Raw genomic sequence first — 15,140 nt, 5'->3', positions numbered from 1 at the left:
ATATTATATGTTAATTAATTGCATTTAAATTTTAAAAAGAAGAGAGCTTGGTGCGCAGCTCCAGCGTCTGCACGGAGGCGAGGAAGACAGAGCGTTAAGAGTAGCCACCAGGCTAGCCACCCGACCCCCGCTGGGCAGGAGGCATTTCCAGCAGAAGGTGGGAGACTAGACAGGCTCCTGGGACTCTGGGCCGTGCAAGGGGTGAGCACAGCCCCTCATGACCCATCGGCGGGAGGAGCACATGGAGGGCTCCCCTGGGACAAAGACACCTTTTCTTCAAGGGGGTCTACTGGCCTACTTTTCACTAAGATGAGAGCAGCCCAGGCATGTCTGAATTTCAGGGGAAGTGCAGTGACACAGGCCAGGGGGACTAGCAGTGAGGGGAGTCCATGAGGAGGTAGAGGGACGGGGCTGATGTCCTTAACCAGAGGGGAGGGTGCTGGGCGCTGCCGAGGTCGAGAGGCAGCTCAGCGAGGCAGCAGGTGTCAGGGGAGGGGCTGCAGCAACGGGGGAGGTTCAGTCACTCCGAGAACAGGGGCACCCAGACACCCGATGGCATGGTGGCCATGGCGACCAATCCGGCGTGTCTCAGGGCCGCATGACTCTGTGGCTTTCCCCAGCAGCTGCCGCGGGTGACACAGTGATATCCCAAGAGAAGGTGTGGCCGAGCAGAGCGTCCTCCAGGGCCTGGCGGGAGCCGCATCCGTGGAGAGTGGGCCACGCGTCCTTCACAACCAGGAGCCGGCTGTGTGAGAGGGACCCCCTGGAGGCCGTGTGTGCGTGTAAAACGATGTTCTTGGAATGATGGAGAGACCTCGGGAGCCAGGAGGCTGCGGTCCGAGAGCCCCCGAAGTGGGCTTAACGGTAATTTCACACGGGGCACCTGGGGGCTCCATGAGTGACGTGTCTGCCGGTCGCTCAGGGCGGGATCCCGGGGTCCTGAGATCGAGCCCCACATCAGGCTCCCTGCTCAGCGGGGAGCTGCTTCTCCCTCTCTCTCTGCTCCATCTCCTGCTCACTCTCTCTCTTTCTCTCTCTCAAATAAAAAAAAAAAAAATTTTAAAGTAATACAATACAAAGAAAGCCTCAGGAAAAATGGTAGTTGAGGACTGTCACCCCCCCACCCCGTGTCTTTCGTCCGATGAGGGTGCAGGGTGTGGGGCGGCCTCCCTAAGAGGACCACACGTGAAGTGGCCACACCGCACAGCATTTGGGGGGCTCCCGCGTCCTGCGGAGGCGCCCCCCTCCCTGCGTCACTGAGAGGACTCCGGGGGGCCAGGCCGTGTGGCGGGAAGGAAGCCGGGGCGGTGCCCCCCGTCGGCGCGGCTCAAGCCATGGTGAGCGCGTCCTCGGTGGGCGCTGTGCAGCCCACTGGTTTAACGAGCTAACGCACCAGGCCGTTGGTCCCCCCACCCCGCCACTCGCTCCCGCTTTGCTTGCCCATCTCCGACTGGAAGGCCCGATTCTGCATTCCCCCCACAGTATTAACAGGGAACAAAGAGTCATTTCACACCCTCGTTTGTCAGCTGCCCAAAGGGCTCGGGGGGAGGGGGGGGTTGGTGTCGCAGCCGGCAATTGCTATGTAACCCACTGTGGATCCCTTGAACGATTTCAGCTGAACAGCCCCCTGAATAACGGGGCACGTGGGAGAGCCGCCCACCTACAGGTCATTCTCCGGAGCCGAGGAGCAGAGGCCGTCCCCGTCGGCACGTGTCCCCTCCCAAGCACCCGCTCTGAGCGCGGGGTTCCACGACTGGAGAGTGGAGGCCGGCGGGGACGCAGCACAGCCTCACGGGATCCCCCAGGGGCCGAGGTCTACACTGCCAGTGACGAGAACACAACGGATGCTCGGTCTATGAACTAGAGGAAGGCAGGTGGTGAAGGACACGCCACCCTCAGGCCATCGCAGCTCGGAGGGGGGACCGCCGCCTCCCACTTGATGTCTCCAAACCCAAGGGGATGGCCTTCTCGCGCTGGCAAGTCCTCTGCTGGGTGTCCGGCCATGTGGATGGGGCACAGGCCCCGCCACCCCTCGTTAGGCTTCAGATCGGCGTCCACCGTGTTGTTGTGGATTAAACGGGCTCCACGCTCTCGCATCGGGTCGTGTCCTTGACTCCCTCCCTTCGCTCGGCCTGCGAGACACCGTCTCATCCAACATGGCCAGAGCAGGGCCCTGGGGTAGGTGTCTTGCTTCTCGCTGCCCCAAATATGAGACCTCCAGGCCGCCCCCTCCGCCCGCCTCCCCACCCGGCCCCTCCGCCCTCAGGACCCCCTCCAAACCCCATGCCACCACCACACACACCCTCCCTGCATCTTGGGCTAATTTCTCCAGTAACATTTTCTCTTCAGAGGTCGTGCACACTCCTTATTAGATTTATTCCTTTGTGTTTAATATTTCTGATACTGTTTATATAACATTTTTAAAATTCCATTTCTAATTGTTGGCTTCTATGTAAAGACAAACTTGGTATTTACCTTGTTCCAGTAGCCACAATAAATACAGCTTATTAATTCTAATAATTATTCCATGACCTTTTTGAAGTTTTATATAATCAATTATGTTGTAGTCAAATAAATTTTATTTCTTATATTCCAATCCCCATACTTTCTTCTCCCCCCACCCGCTGGCCTTGCTATACCAGCTAGAACTCTTCAGTCCAATGTTAAAAAGCGGCGGTGACAATAAGCACCCTTTTCTCGTTCCCTTTCCGGTGAAAAGACTCCGTTATCCTATCCCAAGGGCGTATGTCGCCCTGTCAGGTTAAGGCAGTTCCACTCTTCTATCGATCGGCTCGCTAAGGGTTTTTATCATGAACGAACACTGATGTTTTCTAAGGGCTTTATGTTGCACCTGTTAAAGTGATTATTTTAGCTTATTCTATTAATGTGGTGAATTACATTAAAATTTTTTGGTTCTTTTTTTTTTAAAGGTATAATTGACATACAAAGGCACAAAATCCTTGCACGTTCAGGTCACTAAGTTTTATCAGTCATGTGCATCCGTGTTACCTGCACCCAAAACGAGATATAACACATCCCCATCCTCCCAGAAAGGTGTCCCCACAGGTTCCCCCACCACCAATAACTGGCTCCTGCCCCCCGCAGACTAGTTTTGCCTCATTCAAAGTCCACGCAGACCGAACACACGGTGTGTGCACTTTTGCCTCAGCTCCTCCGCCGGGTGCTTCCGTGAGGAAGCGTCACGGTCCGACGTGCATCTTTTTCCCTATTACTGAGAAAATCGTCCGTCTTATGGGTGCGCTCCCATTGTTTATCTGCTCTCCTGTTGATAGACTGCTTGGCCATCTTCAGTTTGGGGCAATTATGAATGACCCTGCATAGACATTCTTTTTTTAAAAAAGATTTTATTTATTTATTCATGAGACACAGAGAGAGAGGCACAGTCACAGGCAGGGGGAGAAGCAGGCTCCCTTCAGGGAGCCCAATGTGGGACCGGGGTCATGCCTGGAGCCCAAGGCAGGCGCCCACCCACTGAGCCCCCGGGCGCCCCTGCATGCACACCCCCAGCACGTCCTAGCCAGTAAATACCAGCAGTGGGACAGAATTGTGTCCTGCCGCCTGGCTGGGTCGGTTCCCTCGCTCTATTGCGCGGAATTGATGTGAACACAATGCTGCTGGCAGCTTTGTTTTTTCCAAATTTCGTTGTTTTTATTTTCTTTGTTTTCCATCCTGAGTCGTAAGAACCTCCTGCATAATCTTTGAGTAGAGACAGAACAGGTACATATCCTAGATTTATTCCCTTTTTTTTTTCCAATTTTTTAACGTGGGAAGATATGTGTAGCATCAAGTTTACCAATCTCAACTGTTTGTAAGTGGTTTTATATACATTCATAATGTACAAACACCAACCCCATCCATCTCCAGAACCTTTCCATCTTCCCAAGTCATCCTGTCCCCTGCCCCCTGGCACCACCACCCGCTCTCTGCCTCCGTGGGTCTGACTCTGCTGGGTACCTCACGTAAGTGGAATCGTGGGATTTGGTGCACATGTGTGTGTGTGTGTGACTGGCTCGTTTCCACTAACACAGCGGCCCCGAGCTTCACCCACGTCCTAGCAGGTGTCAGGGCTTCCTCCCTTCGGAAGGTGGAACGCTTCGCCATCATCTGGATGGACCACGTTCTGTTCCACTGATGGACGCACACGCCGCTTCCGTGTCTGAGCTGCCGTGAGCGATGCCACTGCAAACGCGAGTCTACAAACATCCCCTCGAGACTCTGCTTTCAACTCGGGGGCCTAAGTGGAACTGCTGGATCACTGTCAGCTTTTTACCATTAATTAAGATGTTAGCTTCAGGCTTTTCATAAATACTCCTTTAGCAGATTTTGCAGATCCGCTTCCACTCCTCCTTTGCGGGGAGATTCCACTGTGCACTTGATCATGTGCTTCTGCTTCGTGTGCGAATATAATCATGTTTGTTTTTGCTCTTATTCTCCCGATGAGCTATAGCACCTTGATTTGTGAATATTAAACTAATCTCACATTCTTGGGATGAAGCTCAGTCACGGTTTTAATCTTTTCATTTATTGCTGGGTTTGAACATCAACGTTTCATTAAGTATTTCTGCATCTTCTTGCAAGAGCGATGGTGGTGAATCTGCAGTTCTGCTTCTTGACGATTCCTTTGCCGGCACTTGGGCCCCTCGTATGCTATTTATGAAAGAGTTTGTGTAATATTGGTATTAATAATAAATGTTTGGTTCAATTCTCCGATGAAGCCATCTGAATATGCAATTTCCTTCTTGGGGATATTTCTGATTATGAATTCAATTTACGTAATAGATGTAGGTTTGCTTAGACTTTCTGTGTCTTCTTAGGTCCAGTGTGGTACTCTGTATTTTTCAAGGAATTTTTTGCTTCATCAAAATTGTTGAGATTCTGTTCATAAAGAATTGATAACTTCCCCTTCCAGTGCATGTAATGTCTGCACTTCCTGACGTTGGTGATTTCTATTTTCTTCCTTTTGCTGCATTCAATCGGTGTTGTTGGAAGTTCATTACTATTAGTTTTTCAAAGAAACACCCTTTGTTTTTGTTGCTTTTTTAATTTTCTATTGTATCCATTACTGATCTTAGTTCTTCCACTCACTTTAAGTTTGCTTTTCTACTACTGGTTTTTCTTAAGGTAGAATCATATTTTATTTATTTATACCATTTTTTAAAAATATAAGCCATAAATTTCTCCCTGAATTCACTAGCTGCATACCAACGATTTTGATATGTTAGGTTTTCATTATGATTCAATTTGAAATATGATCGCATTCCCTCTATGGTTTCTTCTTCCATCCCCGCAGTATTTAGCAGTCACAGGTTAACCTCCAAATATTTGTGGATGATTTAAGTATCTCATTAGGATTTTTTTTAAGATTTATTTATTTGTTTATTCATGAGAGACACATAAAGAGAGACACAGGTGGAGGGAGAAGCAGGCTCCTCACAGGGAGCCCAATGTGGGACTCGATCCCAGGACCATGGGATCATGACCTGAGCCGAAGGCAGACGCTCACCCGCTGAGTCACCCAGGGGTCCCTAAGTATGTCACTGTTATTGATCTCCAGTCTAAAACCATTGTTAGAGTGATGCCTGGGTGGCTCAGTAGTTGAGCATCTGCCTTTGGCTCAGGGCAGGATCCCGGAGTCCCTGTATGGAGTCCCACATCGGGCTCCCTGCGTGGAGCCTGCTTCTCCCTCCGCCTGTGTCTCTGTCTCTCTTTAAAAAAAATAAAACCATTGTTAGAGCATATGTTCTGTATAACTCTTTTTCTATTTAATTCCTTTGTATATATCAACACTGTTTCTACAGCCCACATAGGGTCTATCTTGAAGAAAGTTTCACTCGTGATTGCAAAGAACACACATCCTGCAGAGGTTGCCTAGGGTGTTTGTATAAATTTCAAGTGATACATGTAGGTTGACAATCATTTTCATATTATACACAGATAATTTCCCTATTCTTTCAAGCAATGGAAAGATTGGTGATAAAAACTGTGAGCCATGATTACGTGTCTGCATATTTCTGTCTTGGTTTCTGACAATTTTGCTTCATGTGTTTTGAACCTCTGCTGTTAGGCCAAGACTTACCTAATATGTTGCATCTCTTTGATGAATCTATCGCTCTATCATTATAAAATCAGCTGTCTTCATGTCCACCAAAACTCGTTCTCCTAAAGTCGGCTGTTTGGTAGCAGTACCGCCAGTGTCGGCATGGGGCCTCTTTCCTCCACCTCCCGTCCTTCTGTCTGTCCTGTATCTTACAGTTAAGTCTGTCTCTAGTGGGAAGCAGTAGTGGGTCTTTGCCTTTCTTTTGTTTGTTTTGTTCTGGGCCCGCCTCATAGCACTTACCTTTCACCCGGAGTCCTTAGCCAGTGTAGACCAGATGGAGTCCCTGGCAGGAAAGAGGTCAAGTCTCTTGTTCTGAAGTTTGTCCAACACAGATTCAGTTCCATCCTGTTCCATCTTGCATTTTTGCCATTCTTAATATATATCCACTAGGTCTTTGACATTTTTTAACTAAATTATTTCAAAGTCCCGTCTGATGACTCAACATAGCAGTCTTCTCTGACTCTTCTTCTATTCACTGTTTCCTCTCTAGAAAATGAGTCACATTTCTGTGTGTGTGTGTGTGTGTGTGTGTGTGTGTATGATATCCTAAAACCATTTTGGATGCACAGCACATAAGAAAAGCCCGGACTGCAATCAATAATATTCACATCCAGAATAGGGCACTGTCTCAAAGCCTGACCCACAGTTGAGCTGGTTCTGGGCCTTGCATTAGTTTATCATCAGTTCCAAATATTTTGAGAGGATGTATCAAAAAAAACTTCCTTTTCAGAGCCTAGATTCTGAGCACTAAAGAGAATTATGCCTCTGTGGATGGTATTTTTCTAATGTGGGTTTGGTGGCCTGTTTTTGGGTTGTTGGGGACACCAGCTCCAGTTAGGGCTTTCGTCCAGTCCTAATGAAGGCTCTTTGAGCTCAGAGTGTTTCTCCTCTGCCCCACCGCAGGCTCTGTGGATGCCGCCCTTGGTTCTCCTACCTCCTGGGATGGATTGCAATTCGTTAGAGAGATTCTTATCTGCTCCCCTCCCCTTTCTCTTCAGATTAACTTTGAAAGCCTGGAATGCATCAGGGATTTGTCTCAGCAACCACACATCACCCCAATTGTCCTCAGGAGCTGGGGGTCTCTCAGCTCTCCTGGAATGCCTCCCACTTTTGAAAGCATGTGACTTATACTTGAGAGAAGCCACTGCTGCTGCATATTATCCAGGGACTATCTGGTGCCAAACCATGTTGTTGAAAGTCTGTAAGAACCTGGGCGGGCTTCTCTTGCCTGTACCTACAGGATTCCTTCTGCAGTCCCACCGGGGGCAGGAGCAGTACTAATTCCTCACTATCTGGACTTTAGATCATTTATGTTGCTTTAGTCCTGGACTCTTGATGTTCTTGCCTTTGACATACATATTTTTTCAAGTATCTGGAATGCTTTAATTGTTAGAGTGCAAACAATGTTCATTTATGAATCTGTACATTTGAACTGAAAGCAGGGTAGTAGCTAATATTTTAATGTCAAACCATATTGCATTTTAGAATAAGCCAAACTTGGCTATGATCATTTATGATATGATATGTGTATAGGTTTGGTTTGCTAGTATTTTGCTTAGGATTTCTTTGTCTACATTTATAAGAGAGGCCATCCTATAAACTTCCCTTCTTTTAATTTTCCAAGCTTAGATGTCAAAGTCCTGCTGGTCCCATAAATGGGCTGAGAAATGCTCTTTCATTTTGTAATGTCTGGAACAGTTTGGTTACAACAGATCTGAGCTCTTGAATATTTAGAAAAACTTCAGCCACTAGGCAACTAAGCTGAAGTTTGTGTGTTTGCATGTGCATGTGAGGGATTTTGATTATAGGGCAATCTCCTTTGTCAGATTTTAAATAATTCAGATTTGCTATTATTTGTGCCAATTTAGTAAGGCTTTTTTTTTCTGTGAGTTTGTCTATTTCATCTATTTTTTTCTACCTTATTGATAAAGTGGTTTTTAACATCTTTATTTAGACATAATTCATATACAGTGAGATCTGTGGTCCAATGCTTGGCTGGCCACCAGCTCCAGAAAAACCTAACAAGGGCCTGGCTCCAGGGCCCGCATTCCTCTGTCCTGAGCCCACGCCCGCTCACCATTCCACAACTCCCGGCTATTCCTAGCTGCTCACTTATCTCTGTCTCGTCTGTCTTCCTTTGGCCCAAACTCCCACCACCCCCAAAGCTGCCCCAATAGCCCGCCTCCCTCTGCCTGCTTCAGACACCCTCTTCACCCAGCAGCTGCTGGAAGAAGTCTCCAACACTGCTACTGGAATCACGTCACTTCTCTGCTTGACTGCATGGCCTTCTGGGACTCTTTCCAAGGCCTTGTGCGTCTCTACCTTCTCTGCACCTGCCTATGCCCCAGGTCCCTATCCCTCTCCTTGGCCATCTCCACGCTGCAGTGGGTGTGCCCTTTGTGACACCTGCTGAGAGGAGCATTCCTGGACTCCAGGCACTGCCTGGACTTCCCTTTGCAAAACCCCAATCAACGAAATGCACACTTGCTGATCGAATGTATTGCTTCTTGCTCTGAGTCATATGCATCTCGTATTCTTAGGTCATGTGGATCAATGAACAGTCATCAGATGAATGAGTGGGCCCGTTGCAAGCTGCAAATATGACTCTGGCAGCATCAAGTGGTGATAACTACACTCATCTGTGTTCTTTGAGAAAGACCCATAAAAGAACATGTCCACCCACACTGCAGTGCCAGCCGTCCATAGCTGGCAGGGTGCAGGAGGAACTGTGAGTACTTGAGACACGAAATTGTGATTTTAGGATCAACCCTTGTAAAGCTAGGATGCTGAGAACAACCTGAAATCCGGAGTTATTTTTGTATACGCTCCAGCATGTCCCCTCCGGGCAGATGGGAGGCAGGGCTGGCAACGGTTCACTCTCCGGGAGCATGCTGATTCCCATCTGGAGGGTGCAGGCCATCCAGCCTCCCTCGTCACCAGCTCGCTCCCCCACACACGCAGGCAAAGCCCCTAATTGCTCTTCTACTAAAGTGAATGTCCCTGAATTCTAATTAACCAGGTCGCCACAGCTGTGTGGGTGCACTCTTATGCCTCCTAGCCAAGGGCCTGGTGCTGGGCCTGTTGCATCTTTGCTGCTTCTCAGAGTGAGGGACTACAGAAACTGTCCCTGCACCTGTCACCGAGGCATGGAGGGAGTCGGCGCCATCCCACCCCTGCCAACAGAGAGACATGAGGCTCACCAGTCACCCACAGGGAGCAGTGACGGTGCCAAGGCCGCACTCACCTGCCAGGAAGTGGGAAGAGCCCCATCTGCTCCTGGAACGTGGGTCCCAGGTCACGTTCTTGTGGGTCCCTGGGAGGCCGAGGGAGGAGGTGGGGGAGGAGGCGGAGGAGGAGGCGGTTTCCGCACTGGCGCATGACAGGGGAGACACAAGCTCCTATCCCAGTGGGCCGGGTTCCTGAAGGCAATATTCCCTCAAGCAAAAAGGTTGCATATTAACTTGCTGATTCCTGCTGACACCCCGCTCACCCTCTGACTGGGACTCTGGAGGCTGGGGCTCCGGGTGGACAAATGTGTGTGAAATGAAGTGATGGGGAAGGAAGCCGTGGTGGGAACTCATGGGTCCCCAGAAGGAGGTTCCAAGCCCAGCCAGGTTAGGGAACTCAGAATAAGACCACCCTGGGTTCGAATGAGCCCTAAATGTAATGACTGGAGTCCTTCTAAGAGAGGAGAGGACACACGGATGCACACGGAGGGGCCATGTGATGACAGGGGCTGTGATGACGGGGGGCATGGCCACAGCCCAGGAGCACCCAGGGGCTGGAGAGGCAGGGAAGAGCCCTGCCTGGGGCCTCTGCAGGGAGCTTGGCGCTGCCCTCTCTGACCTCCACGCTGCGTGAGAATAAATCTCTGCTGTTTCGAGCCACCTGGACACTGGTAGTTTGTCACGGCTGCCCTGGCAAATGGCTGCACATGTCATCTGTCTTCAGGGCTTTCTTTTTAAGGAAATCTGCCAGGCTTGCTGCAGCTGGACCTGAATTAAAGGAAGTTGCTGGGCAGCAGCCAGAAATTGTCCCCCAAGATGACATAGGAGGTCAGGGGTGATGGGCTTCTATGCAGAGGGCTTGGTGGGGTGGGAGGCTCCCTACAAGGGAGGGACCCTGAAAAGAGTGGGCATGGCCCAGAGAGGAAAGGCTAGGGCCGGGCTGGAGAGGAGACCCAGGCAGACCAATCGTGAGGCTCCCCGATAGCAGCCCCCCAAAGGCAGATGTGAGACCACCTGAGGCTGAGGTCCCCAGCGTCCCCCCACGGGCCAGGAGGGCCTGCAGCTCACTGACCACCAGGCGGGAGGCTCCGCGTTCACTGCACCTGCACCGGGCCGCGTGATTACAGCTCAGCTGACGTGAACCCCACGTGGTGGGGCCACATTACCCACAGTTGTGCAGGAGGTAGGTCAGGGGCAGAGGTTTGGAGCAGTGGGGGTGACCCCAGGTGCTCCCAGTCCCCAAGGGGAGGCAGGAAAGCTGGGAAGAGTCTGGGCCCAGCACACATTCCACTCCGCGGCAGGTATGAAATCTGTCATCCTCTGTTCACTCTAGGATTTTTTTTAAAAGGAGGGAAAAATAAGGCAAAACAAAATAAATCTTCATGCATCTGAAATGATAGGTGGATATTTTTAAAAAAAGAAAAGTAAAAGTAACACATGAGTTTGTGAGAGGCTCAGGAGCAGGGGTGTGGGAGGGCTTAGGGAGGGGTGTTGGGCCAGGCCCCAGGAGCACAGCCCCAGCCGGAGACCCCCCAGGCCAGCCTGTGACCCTCCCCGGGCCAGCCTGAGACTCCCCCGGGCCAGCCTGTGACCCTCCCTGGGCCAGCCTGTGACCCCCCCGGGCCAGCCTGAGACCCCCCCGGGCCAGCTTGAGACCCCCAGTCAGCCCGTGACCCCCCCCGCCCCGGCTAGTCTGTGACCTCACCCCAGGCCAGCCACAAACTCCGGTGGGGGTGGCCACAGGCCCACGCTCCCCTCTCCAAACACAGGACGGATCTCACCTCGTTTCAGTAATGGATCCAAAAGCAACGCACTTGTTGTAAATCATCCTGAAACAAATGCCAAACGCCGGGAACAGGGACGTGAGAGCATTGTGTGTGACCTGCCAGATTTCCCCGCCTTCCCGCGGTGAGGGGTGCGGAGGTCACGGCCGAGAGGGGCCGCGGGTCCAGCGGCGATGCAGAGATGCAGGCGTGAGAAGGGAGGCCAGCACAGGAGGACCTCGGGGAGGACACCTGCATGAGGAGGAGACTCCGTGCCGGTGAGGCCCACGCCGCGCACCTGAGCCTGAGAGCCGGTGAAGCACCACAGCCTGGCCCCGCGGCTGCCCCGTGCGGGCACGACCACTCTTGTCCGGAGCCGGGTGCGTGTCCGTGGGCGTCTGGGCCGTGGCCTCGATGTCACGGCATCGCCAGCTGCGTGCGAGCAGGTGCCCGTGGCTCTGCGTGGGATCCCGTGGCAGGGTGGGCAGTTGGCGGCGCCGCTTGTGTCCGTGCAGTTTCGGGGATGTTCTCCGGCTTCGATCAGCTCCGCTACCCCTCAAATCCCAGGGTACGTGTCCGTAGTTCTTAAGCAGAGCAGGAAGTGGAGCACTGGCAGGTGTGAGCACTGACGGCCGAGGGACCAAGGGGGAGCCCGCCCGGAATATTCAACATCCACACAAAACCCGGTGCGGCTGGCGTGGAGATCCTTCCTTCGTGCATCATGTTGACGCGGCCCTTGGGACGACCTGCAGTCCAATGCTACGATCATTTGCAACAGATGAAGAAACGGGGTAGCCTGGTTGCCACCAAGGCGCACGGGCGGGCTGTGCCCAGGAGCCGGGGGAGGGGGCGTTTGTAAGGGGCACAGGCGCAACTGCTCCAGATACACAGGGATCGTGGGAAATATGAGACGCAACTCGAAACAGGGCCGTGTTCTCACCTGAGGAAGAGGAGCAGGAGGGTGGCCCCGGTGCAGGGGAGGGAAGTGGGGGGCGAGCCAGAGCCCGTGGAGACTCCCCGTCGACGGGCGCCCACCGAGGCTCGCGGTCGCCCACCGTCTGCGCCCCCACTCAGGTGCCTCCTCCTACAGGCAGGCCCCGGCCTCCCCCAAAGCCTTAGACCCACATGAGCCCTTCCTGAGCGGCCCATCCTGACTGCCCGCCGCCCACGCCGCTGCCGCATGGCCCTCACCGCGGAGCCGCCCGCAGGCGTCAGGACGGGACCCGGGGACACCGTCCCGGGAGCAGCTGGGGCAGGAGCCCGAGGGCCTGGGTGTCGGCCCAGCCTGGGAAGCCCCATGTGGACGCCCAGTGTGGCTCGGCAGACACTCCCAGCCACGCGAATGGGAAGCTGCGTGGACACAGGGCTTCAGGAGCCAACGTGTGCTCTTCGCCCTCAGACCCCTCGTCGAGCTCCAGGGGGATACGCACGTGTGAGCACAGAACCCCGGGGCTGGGCTGCACGTGCCCGTTAGACATCTGAGCCTGAAGACGGTGCCGTATTCCTAGCTGCTCACAGCAAAGTGAGAAGAAGGTAGCAAAGCGGGCGTGCACGCAGCACTTTCCCCTCCACAGGCAGTTCACACGGTTTGCACAGGGTGTGACGTGTGCAGGGTGGGGGCTCTGAGAGCTTGCACCCCGCCCCAGGCCCTCTGCACATGGGCCTGGACCCCATCCCTCGGTAGTAATTCCGTTAGAAATTAAAGTAGGCGGGACGCCCAGGCGGCTCAGGGGTTTAGCATCAGCCCAGGGCATGACCCCGGGGTCCTGGGATCAAGTCCCACGTTGGGCTCCCCGAGGGAGCCTGCTTCTCCCTCTGCCTGTGTCTCTGCCTCTCTCTGTGTGTCTCAGGAATAAATAATTTTTTTAAAAAAAAGAAATTAAAGTAGGGAGCTGACACTTAGGTTCATTAATTCAAGTGAGAGCAATGGGCGCATGCAGGTTGACGTAAATAACATATTTTCACGGACTGTGGCAGTATTTTCCAAAACAAGGAAGCATCCAGTGACCGGAGAGGCCCCAGCCCCTGTTTCTGTGCGTGTCCTGGATGCCCGGCTGCAGAGGGTCGTGCGGGCTCAGCCCAGCTCCGGCACCCAGTCTGCAGGGAAACCACAGCTGTGTCCCCTCTGGAAACCGCCACTGTGTCCTCATGGGAGGAGGATGGCGCAACAGCCGACGGCATCTTTGTGTCACTGCAAACGCAGCTCAAAGCTCACGGGCCCCAAACACACCCCAGGGGTCCCCGTGAGTCCCTGAAGCAGACGGGGAGAGGCCCCGGGACAGACGCACGCCTGTGCTGGGACGACTCCAGGAGGTGCGGGTCGTGGACGGAGACACAGACCCACAGACTCACCCTTCACTGTGACGCGACTATGAATTGGGAACAGCTCACCCGCTGGGCAGCGCCCAAGCAAACAGGACGAAGGCGGACGTCGACTCTGGAACCCGGGACTTTTGGAACCGCGTCTGAACCCGGGAGGCGGTTGGCGAGCCCAGATGCGGGAGGCCGTGACCTAGGGGGCAGGTGGGGAGGCAGGGCACCGCCGCTGGGGTCCGAGGCGCCCCGGGAGACCGCGGCGTCGTTTCTGCGAGGGGACAGCAGGCGCCTGGAGCTGAGAGTGGACCTGGGTCCACAGGAGCCGGAGCTGGACAGGCCCCTGGAGGAAAAGGCAGGTCCCCTTCAGGATGCAGACCATGCTCTGCATCCTGAAGACTCGCCTTTTATTCCCGAGTTAACGGGGTTTTTTTCAAAGCAAAGTTCGCCGCGAGGATGTGTATTTCTCAGACTTTGCTCAGAATGGAGTTTCTGGGAGCCCCAAGCTGGCCCTGCGATCCTGTAAACGATGCGGACAGGAAGGGAAACAGAGGTTAGAGCTGACTCCCGTCGCCCGACTCCCGGAACAACCGTGTTCCCCTCCTCGTGAATCAGGACTCACGCCACAGGTTAGCACCTCCTATGGCGCAGTCCACAGCCTCGGAGCTAAATTTTTGATGAATTCAACTGTAAAATATTCACAACCTGGAAATCTATAATACGACTCCTATTTTTACCATTTCGTTTCCTATCGGGCCCTGTAACTGCGACAGGCAGTATCAGTCACGAGTGCAGTGCAGAGACCAACACGGGGACCCCATGCCTCCCAAGGAAATTAAACCGTCCTCCCAGCACCCAGCGCTCCCGGGGGAGCCACACGGACTGATTTCACAGGTCATCAAGATAAATAAGCGCATCCCCGAGGTCTCTCCGTCCTGCTCCTTCCTGCGATGTGGACACTCCCGAATGAACTCGCGGCGGCGAGTGGAGTTTGCAGCGGCTCGTAACTCATTTTGTCAAGCAGATGAGAAATGTCCCTTTTAATGGAAAGATACAGAAATGGATGATTAGTTCTTGATTGATGGTCACGTTATGTTGCTCAGGTACAAAGGGGTAGGAATAAATCGAAGTGCGACGTCCTCACGGCGGGACAGCTCAGCAACGGCGGCCCCAGTTAGGGACCCCTCCTCCCCCACTCTGTCCGCTGGAAGTCGCCCCTGCGGAGAAACCGAGGCCCGGCGAGGCTCCACCCTGCAGCCATATTCCAAACCCGTGTCTTCTTAGGGCCTAGAACATTCTGTCCCCTTCACCGCAATGTGTGATTCTCGAGGAGATTGTTGGAAATGAAAGTGGATTCGCCAAAATCAGAGTAAAAACTGCTTCATCTCTGGATTTCTCTGGAGGAAATGTGGCCTCTGAACGTCGGGAAGGTCCCCACTGGCCGCCGGCTGCAGGGGCGGGTCTGGTGCTCCATCTCTCAGAGACGTGCCCCTTCTCGTTTCTGCTCCTTCCTCATTATCTTGACCCTGGTGCATGCTGGGACTTCCGAGTGGGGAGCGTGGGTGTGCAGGGAGCGGGGACTCCTCCCTGCACTTGCCACATCCCTGGAGGCTGAAGGGGGCTCCCACCCTGTAACCGCGCCATCCAGGGTCGGAGTGCTCACTGTTTCCGACGGGGCTAAGAGTTGTGCTCGGGGAGGAGTGTGGCTTCGGGGCAGCG

General features: G+C 53.3%; 1 long non-coding RNA gene across 2 annotated transcripts; it reads left to right on the top strand.

Moving 5' to 3' along the window:
• Window positions 1-624: 624 nt before the first annotated feature.
• LOC140642176 (uncharacterized) lies at window positions 625-10,739 on the top strand. 2 transcript variants are annotated; one of them, XR_012038708.1, is made up of 4 exons: window positions 625-864; window positions 1,616-2,178; window positions 8,659-8,846; window positions 9,138-10,739. It is a non-coding gene; the product is annotated as an uncharacterized lncRNA (long non-coding RNA). The 2 variants fall into 2 exon arrangements; XR_012038706.1 differs by having other exon boundaries at window positions 8,659-10,739.
• Window positions 10,740-15,140: the final 4,401 nt, after the last annotated feature.

The sequence above is a fragment of the Canis lupus genome, chromosome 11 (genome assembly GCF_048164855.1).
Source record: "Canis lupus baileyi chromosome 11, mCanLup2.hap1, whole genome shotgun sequence".
In the NCBI taxonomy this organism is placed as follows: Eukaryota; Metazoa; Chordata; class Mammalia; order Carnivora; family Canidae; genus Canis; species Canis lupus.
Note: the sequence above shows the minus strand (reverse complement) of the source record. Positions and strands in the feature narration are given on the sequence as shown.